General features: G+C 45.5%; 1 protein-coding gene and 1 pseudogene across 1 annotated transcript in view; both read left to right on the forward strand.

The window, feature by feature from the left end:
* Positions 1-2,510, forward strand: part of LOC135089415 (cilia- and flagella-associated protein 251-like) — a 17,153-nt pseudogene extending 14,643 nt beyond the window's left edge.
* LOC135089485 (calcium-activated potassium channel slowpoke-like) overlaps positions 1-7,500 on the forward strand; it is a 99,579-nt gene that overhangs the window by 28,819 nt on the left and 63,260 nt on the right. The window lies entirely within an intron of this gene.

Consider the following 7,500-nt stretch of genomic DNA (forward strand, 5'->3'; position numbering starts at 1 on the left):
TTCCACCCTCCGCCTGCATGTAGACGAGTGGAAGGGCTTGGAGGAGGAGGAGAAGGAGGAGGAGGAGGAGGAGGAGGAGGAGGAGGAGGAGAATAAAAGAAAAAGCGTAGAAGAAATGGAAGAAAGGAAAGGAAAGTGATGGAATGATTTGAGAAATATGAAGTGGTAAAGGAAAGGAGAGGAATAGAAATGCGGAATAAAAAGGAAGAGAGGAAAGATTGAACAGAGGTACTACTACTACTACTACTACTACTACTACTACTACTACTACTACTACTACTACTACTACTACTACTACTACTACTACTACTACTACTACTACTACTGCACTGCCACCACCATCACCACTACCACCACCACTACCATTACTATTAACAACAACAACAACAACAACAACATCCCACATAAAACAGCAGCAGTATCATCGACACCATCAGCGGCAGGAATAATACCACCATCAACAATAGTAATAGTAGTAGTAGTAGCAGTAGTAGACACACCAGTAACACCACCACCAGTAGAACTATCGACATCAACACCAGCAGGAACAGAAAACCGTGGGCAACCTAACATTGCCGGCAGCCTTACATGAGCTAAGCCTCCCCTTAATCCTACAGGGGGAGAGAGAGAGAGAGAGAGAGAGAGAGAGAGAGAGAGAGAGAGAGAGAGAGAGAGAGAGAGAGAGAGAGAGAGGGTGGGGCGCGGGGTTGTGTAATATTACGTCCCACCGGTGAGCCCATCTGACAGGGGGCCAGGTGGGCGTGTCAGGTGCGCCGCGTGGAGGGGAGAGAGAGAGAGAGAGAGGGAGGGAGGGAGGGAGGGAGATAAGCAGGCATAGGAAGGAGGGAGGGAGTGGCAGGAAGGCGGGGGAGGGAAGAAGTGAAGAGAGTCGCCAGCCAGACACAGTTCCCAGACAGACAGACAGACAGACAGGTGGACAGACAGACGTGTTCTAATTAGGCATTGGGTCCGTAGTTAATTTATCCCGGTGATTGAGATTGTAAAGTCAGATTAAAGTCATTAGTTTATCGTTGGTCCTCTCCGTTAGTTTGTTTGTTTGTTAGGGTGTTTGTAATCTATCCGTTTGTTGATTCAGTTTGTGAGTCCGTTAGATCGGCTAGCTAGTCCGTTAGTTGGCTAGTTAGTATGTAAGTCAGTAATTTATTCAATCAGTCAGTCAGTCGATGAGTCAAGCAGTGAGTGAGTAAACCAGGCACCTATTCAGTCAGTCAGTTGTCCAGTCATCAGGCAGCTCGTCAGTGAATCGGACATCCTTTCATGCAGGCAGTCAGTCAATCAGTCAAATAGTCAGTTAATCAGTAAATAGAACAATAATCTACTTAGGCAACCAGTTAGTGAATAAAATACACATTCAGTCAGTCAGTCAGTCAGTTAGTCAATCAGTGAGCCAACCAGTCAGCCAGCAAACTATTCAGCCAGCCAGCCAGTCAGTCAGTCAGCCAGTCACTCAGTCAGTCAGCTAACCAGTCAGTCAGCTAACCAGTCAGCTAGCCAGTCAGTCAGTCAGTCAGTCAGTCAGTCAGTCAGCCAGTCAGACAATCAATCAGTCAGCCAAACGTATCTCCCCTTTCAATATATTCTCATTCTTTCCAATCCTCGACCATTTCTCTTTCCAGCTTTCCTTCACGTCTCGCTTCAAGTCCTTCCATTCTTCTCCTCCTTCCTCTTCCTTTTCCCTCCTCCCTCTTTATCATCTCTTCCTACTACGTATCGGTTTTGCTCCTTTCTCGACAAAACACTTGATTTCCTTTCGTGGTCAGTCTTCATTTCCCTTCCTAGAGCGATCTCTCTCTCTCTCTCTCTCTCTCTCTCTCTCTCTCTCTCTCTCTCTCTCTCTCTCTCTCTCTCTCTCTCTCTCTCTCTCTCTCTCTCTCTCTCGCTACTCGCTGATTCGTGCTTGTGTGTGTGTGTGTGTGTGTGTGTGTGTGTGTGTGTGTGTGTGTGTGTGTGTGTGTGTGTGTGTGTTTGGCAGCACTACTGGTTGAGACTACGTGCATGTGAGTCCTCCTCCTCCTCCTCCTCCTCCTCCTCCTCCTCCTCCTCCTCCTCCTCCTCCTCCTCCTCCTCCTCCTCCTCCTCCTCCTCCTGTCCTAATCATTCCCTCGTCTAAATTGTTCTCGTTTATTTCAATTCTGAGAGGAGAAAGAGGGGAGGAGGAGGAGGAGGAGGAGGAGGAGGAGGAGGAGGAGGAGGAGGAGGAGGAGGAGGAGGAGGAGGAGGAGGAGGAGGAGGAGGAATAAACGCAAGCACATGACGAGAAAGAGATGGAGAAAAATGAACATGGAGAAAAGAAGAAGAAGAAGAAGAAGAAGAAGAAAAAGAAGAAGAAGAAGAAGAAGAAAGGATAAATTAATCAACGTTTTTATTAATTGATAATTGATTTTTTAGTAGGATATTGAGTTTTTAGTAGAAGGTCAACAATTTTGGCACTATTTGCTCACTCTTGGCACTCTCTCTCTCTCTCTCTCTCTCTCTCTCTCTCTCTCTCTCTCTCTCTCTCTCTCTCTCTCTCTCTCTCTCTCGTAAATGTTTATCTAGAAATGTTTGAGTGAAATGTGTTAATGGTCTTTTATTTATAACACTGAAGAGAATTGTCACACACACGCGCGCACACACACACACACACACACACACACACACACACACACACACACACACACACACACACACACACACACACACACACACACACACACACACACACACACACACACACACACACACATTCCACCTGACTGCTGAGGCTTTTGTTTGTTTGAAATGCACTGTGATTGTTTTGTATTGTTCTCTCTCTCTCTCTCTCTCTCTCTCTCTCTCTCTCTCTCTCTCTCTCTCTCTCTCTCTCTCTCTCTCTAATTTAATATTCTTTTTAGAGTCAATCCGACCTAAGGGTTTGTGAATAAAAGGTTGTGTTTTGTTGCTGCGTTTGTCGTCGTCGTTGTTGTTGTTGTTGTTGTTGTTGTTGTTGTTGTTGTTGTTGTTGTTGTTGTTGTTGTTGTTGTTACTATTATTATTATTTTTATTATTATTTTTATTATTATTATCATTATTATTATTATTATATCATTATTATTATAATTTTATTACTATTATCGAGAGAGAGAGAGAGAGAGAGAGAGAGAGAGAGAGAGAGAGAGAGAGAGAGAGAGAGAGAGAGAGAGAGACGCAAAAAAAAAAAATTAAGAAGAATGAGGAAATGGTAAAAGGCAAAGAAATAGATGAGGAAGAGAGAGAAATACATCAGAGTGGAGAGTAGAGAGAGAGAGAGAGAGAGAGAGAGAGAGAGAGAGAGAGAGAGAGAGAGAGAGAGAGAGAGAGAGAGACCGTTTTAGCTTAGTGGAAAGCACAACAGTAAGAATTAAAAGCAAGGCAGAAGCGGAGCCATCCAAGAAATACTTTTAACTAGCCACGGTCTCTCTCTCTCTCTCTCTCTCTCTCTCTCTCTCTCTCTCTCTCTCTCTCTCTCTCTCTCTACTCTCCACTCTGATGTATTTTTCTCTCTTCCTCATCTATTTCTTTGCCTTTTACCATTTCCTCATTCTTCTTAATTATTTTTTGTCTCTCTCTCTCTCTCTCTCTCTCTCTCTCTCTCTCTCTCTCTCTCTCTCTCTCTCTCTCTCTCTCTCTCTCTCTCTCTCTCTCTCTCATCAGAATTATTAATAAGAAAATGAAGTGTCCTTTCTTGGCAGGCTTATGGGATATTTGAAGTACTGCGAGAGGAGGAGGAGGAGGAGGAGGTGGAGGTGGAGGTGGAGGTGGAGGTGGAGGTGGAGGAGGAGGAGGAGGAGTAGGTGGAGGAGGAGGAGGAGGAGGAGGAGCAGCATGCCATTTGAAATTCGTTACTTATTGATAGAAAAGATGGATTTACTCTCTCTCTCTCTCTCTCTCTCTCTCTCTCTCTCTCTCTCTCTCTCTCTCTCTCTCTCTCTCTCTCTCTCTCTCGCTTATTTCTAGTAGTTCATATTTATTTTCTTTATCATTCTTTTGAGAGAGAGAGAGAGAGAGAGAGAGAGAGAGAGAGAGAGAGAGAGAGAGAGAGAGAGAGAGAGAGAGAGAGAGAGAGAGAGAGAGAGAGAGAGAGAGAGAGAGAGAGAGAGAGAGAGAGAATAACAGAGACATTGACAAGGAAACATAACACCACATATGTTCTTCTTCTTCTTCTTCGTCTTTTTATTATTCTTTTAATCTTATTCTTGCTCTTCTTGTTCTTTTCTTATCTTTGTTCTTCTTATTCTTGTACTTTTAAGTCTTTTTTGTTCTTTTTCTTGTTCTTCTTCTTGTTTTTCTTCTTCACCACCATATCATCTCCCATCATCTAGTACATTATCTCTCCTCCTCCTCCTCCTCCTCCTCCTCCTCCTCCTCCTCCTCCTCCTCCTCCTCCAGCTGACGTTCACTTTTCATAGGGTTCAATTTCACGCCGTCCTGAGCTGAGTAGGAACACCTCTCCATTTATGTCTGATGGTGTGGATTTTCTGGGATTACACACTTGTGGGGACGAGGAGGAGGCGGGATACGGGGCGGGGGTGGCGTGGGGAGAGGTGGGGTAACGGTGGCTGGGGCGGCGTGGGTTTGGGGTGGGTTTGAGTTGGGTTAGGTTAGGTTAGGTTAGGTTAGGTTGGGTTCGATTAATTTCAGTTAGGTTCGGCTGGTTTGGTTTGGTTAGGTTAGGTTGGGCTAGCTTAGGTTAGGTTAGGTTGGGCTAGATTAAGTTGTTAGGTTTGGCTAGGTTAGGTTAGGTTAGGTTAAGTTGTTAGGTTTGGCTGGTTTGGGTTAAGTTAGGTTAGGTTAAGGTGAGTTAGGAATGAATATAAGGAGTGAATCTTAAGTTATTGTGTTGGTTTTTGATAGAGAGGCTTAGGATAAACGTACACCATTATATTAGTGGCTTAGTTGATCATTACGGCTTTGCTTTGAGAGGGTGGCTTGGAATAAACAGGCGGTGGGTGAAGTTCAGTGGATTATTGAGAGATAAGATACCTGTTTTATTAGAGGGAGTTGAAACAGACAGACAGTAAACAAATATGAGTGAAAAAAGACAAAAAATGGGAAGTCTTTTGTCAGATATTAAAATCACAAACACTCCTGATAATAAATGGTTGGAGAAGAGTTTGGGTGAGCTGGAGTGGACTGAGGGGGTGAGACGAGTGGGCTGGAGGCGATGAGAGGCTGGGCAGGGCTGGGATGTGGTTGGAGTGGGAGGAAAAAGAGGAAAAGTTTATTGGCTTAGTCGTGTGAAGTGGAGCGGAGTGGAACGAGGTGGAAAACTAGTGTGGTGCGATGGGTGATGAGGAAGCGATAGACGTGTGCTGAAGGGGTGGAGCGTGGGAGGGTGGGGAGGTGATGTAGTGAGTTCTTGGGGTCTAGGGTGAAGCTGGGGATGTATTTGGGTGTTGAGAGTGTGAGGGGAGTGAGCATGGAGTGTGGAGTGCTTTTTGAGGATTTTTGGTGTGGTACAGGTTTTGTTTACATTCGCATTGCCTTCCTTTCCCTCCACCTTGAACGTATATTGTTGCATAATCTCTCTTTGTCTTGTCTCAGGAAATTAGGGACGAGTTTGACCTAAATTTAATGTGATCTTTATTCTTTTCCTGCTTGTGTGCGTGAGTGTGGGTTGAAATTTACTGCTATTGACCGAAACCTAATCTTAACCTAAGCTTCTGAATATATATTTTGTAATGAAATGTAGCAAAATTTTCCTGAGACTTAAGTAACCTGTCCTTATCCTTTTCTTAACTACGTCGCAGTCCAACCCAACTTCAAATCATTCCTTACAGTACTCTTATAACCAAACCCTAAGTAAACCCAACCAGATGCAGCCTTGGACGTGAAACAGCAGGAGAAACAGTAGCGGCTCTCACGGTCCTTCACGTGTTATTTAAAAGCCACCCTGTCATATCTCAAGTAACACAAGGGTACAAATGATTTAACTTCTTTTTTTGTCACCACGCAAGGAAAGAAAATGTAGAGCAAGGGACCTTCTTTGTTAGGCATTGCACAGAGGGTGGTTGTCAGGCAGAGGCGTGGCGGGGTGGCTTGGGGAGAGTTTGGGGTGGGTTGTGGGTGTGTTGTGTGCATAATGTGTGCGTGTTGTGGGTTTTACTGAGGCGCTGTGTTTTCAGGTGTGCCAACTGGGCCGTGTGAGTGCCAAACAGGGGTGCCAATGAGTTTTGTACTTTGTTGTTGTTGTTGTTGTTGTTGTTGTTGTTGTTGTTGTTGTTGTTGTTGTTTTTCCCTCCCCTTTCCTCCTCCTCCTCCTCCTCCTCCTCCCTTTCTCACCACCACCTGCACTTCTCTCCCATTCCCTCTCCCCTCGACCCTCCCCACTTTCCCCCACTTTCCCCTCCTTTCTCTTCTCCTCTTCCCCCTCCCATCCCCCCTTTCTTACTACCTCTCTCCAACTCTCCACTTTTTTACCTCATCTATCTCTCTTCATCTCTCCTTGTCTCCCCTTCCCATCTCGCCTTCCCTACCCTCCCTCTCCCTATCCTCCTCTCTTCCCACACCGCATCATCTCTTCTCTCTTCCTATGCTTTCCTCTCATTCCTTCTGCTCATTTCCCGTTTCTTTCCCACCCTTCCCTTCCACCTTCCCCTCTCACTCTCCCCTCTCACTCTCTCTCTCGCTCACCCCTCCCCCTCCTCTCCCCTCCCTTGTGCCTAAGATTGCCAACATGCTCGCTGAGAAATTAAATACTTGGTTGTCTTTGTTTGACTTCGGAGGAGGAGGAGGAGGAGGAGGAGGAGGAGGAGGAGGAGGAGGAGGAGGAGGAGGAGGAAAAGATGAAGGTTTGAATGTGGAGGTCTGGATGGTTAGATTATTTATTTATTTGTTTATTTATTTAGTTGTTTGTTATGGAAAGATACTAAAAATTTAATCTCTCTCTCTCTCTCTCTCTCTCTCTCTCTCTCTCTCTCTCTCTCTCTCTCTCTCTCTCTCTCTCTCTCTCTCTCTCTCTCTCTCTCTCTCTCTCTCTCTCTCTCCATGCATCATTCATGTCATCCAATATTACTTCATTCATCTTCCGTTTCTCTACCCTTTATCGAAGCATATATCTTTTCTCCTCTCCTCTCCCTCCTCGCCTCCCCCCAGCCTCCCTCTCTCCATCCCTTACCTCCTTTCTTCCTTCTTCCGCCGCAGCCTTCTCACTTCCTCCCTTACTTCCTTTCTTCCTCCTTCCATCCCTCTCAGCTTCCCTATCTCCCTCCCTCTCCCTTCCTTCATCCTTCCCAGCCTTCCTCTCTCTTCCTTATTTCCTTTCTTTCTTCTTTCATTCCTCCTTCCCTCCTCTCCTTTCCCTTCTCTCCTTATCTTCCTCTCGTCCCCTCTCCTTGCATCTCTCCCTCTCTTCCTTCCCTTCTCCCTTTCCCTCTCTGTACCTCGCTCCCTCTCTGTCTTCCTCACTTTATTCCTCCCTCCCTCTTCCTTCTTCTCTCTCTCACAGTGAGAAAGACAATATGGAACAATAAATTTCTCGCC

The sequence above is a fragment of the Scylla paramamosain genome, chromosome 33 (genome assembly GCF_035594125.1).
Source record: "Scylla paramamosain isolate STU-SP2022 chromosome 33, ASM3559412v1, whole genome shotgun sequence".
NCBI lineage: Eukaryota > Metazoa > Arthropoda > Malacostraca > Decapoda > Portunidae > Scylla > Scylla paramamosain.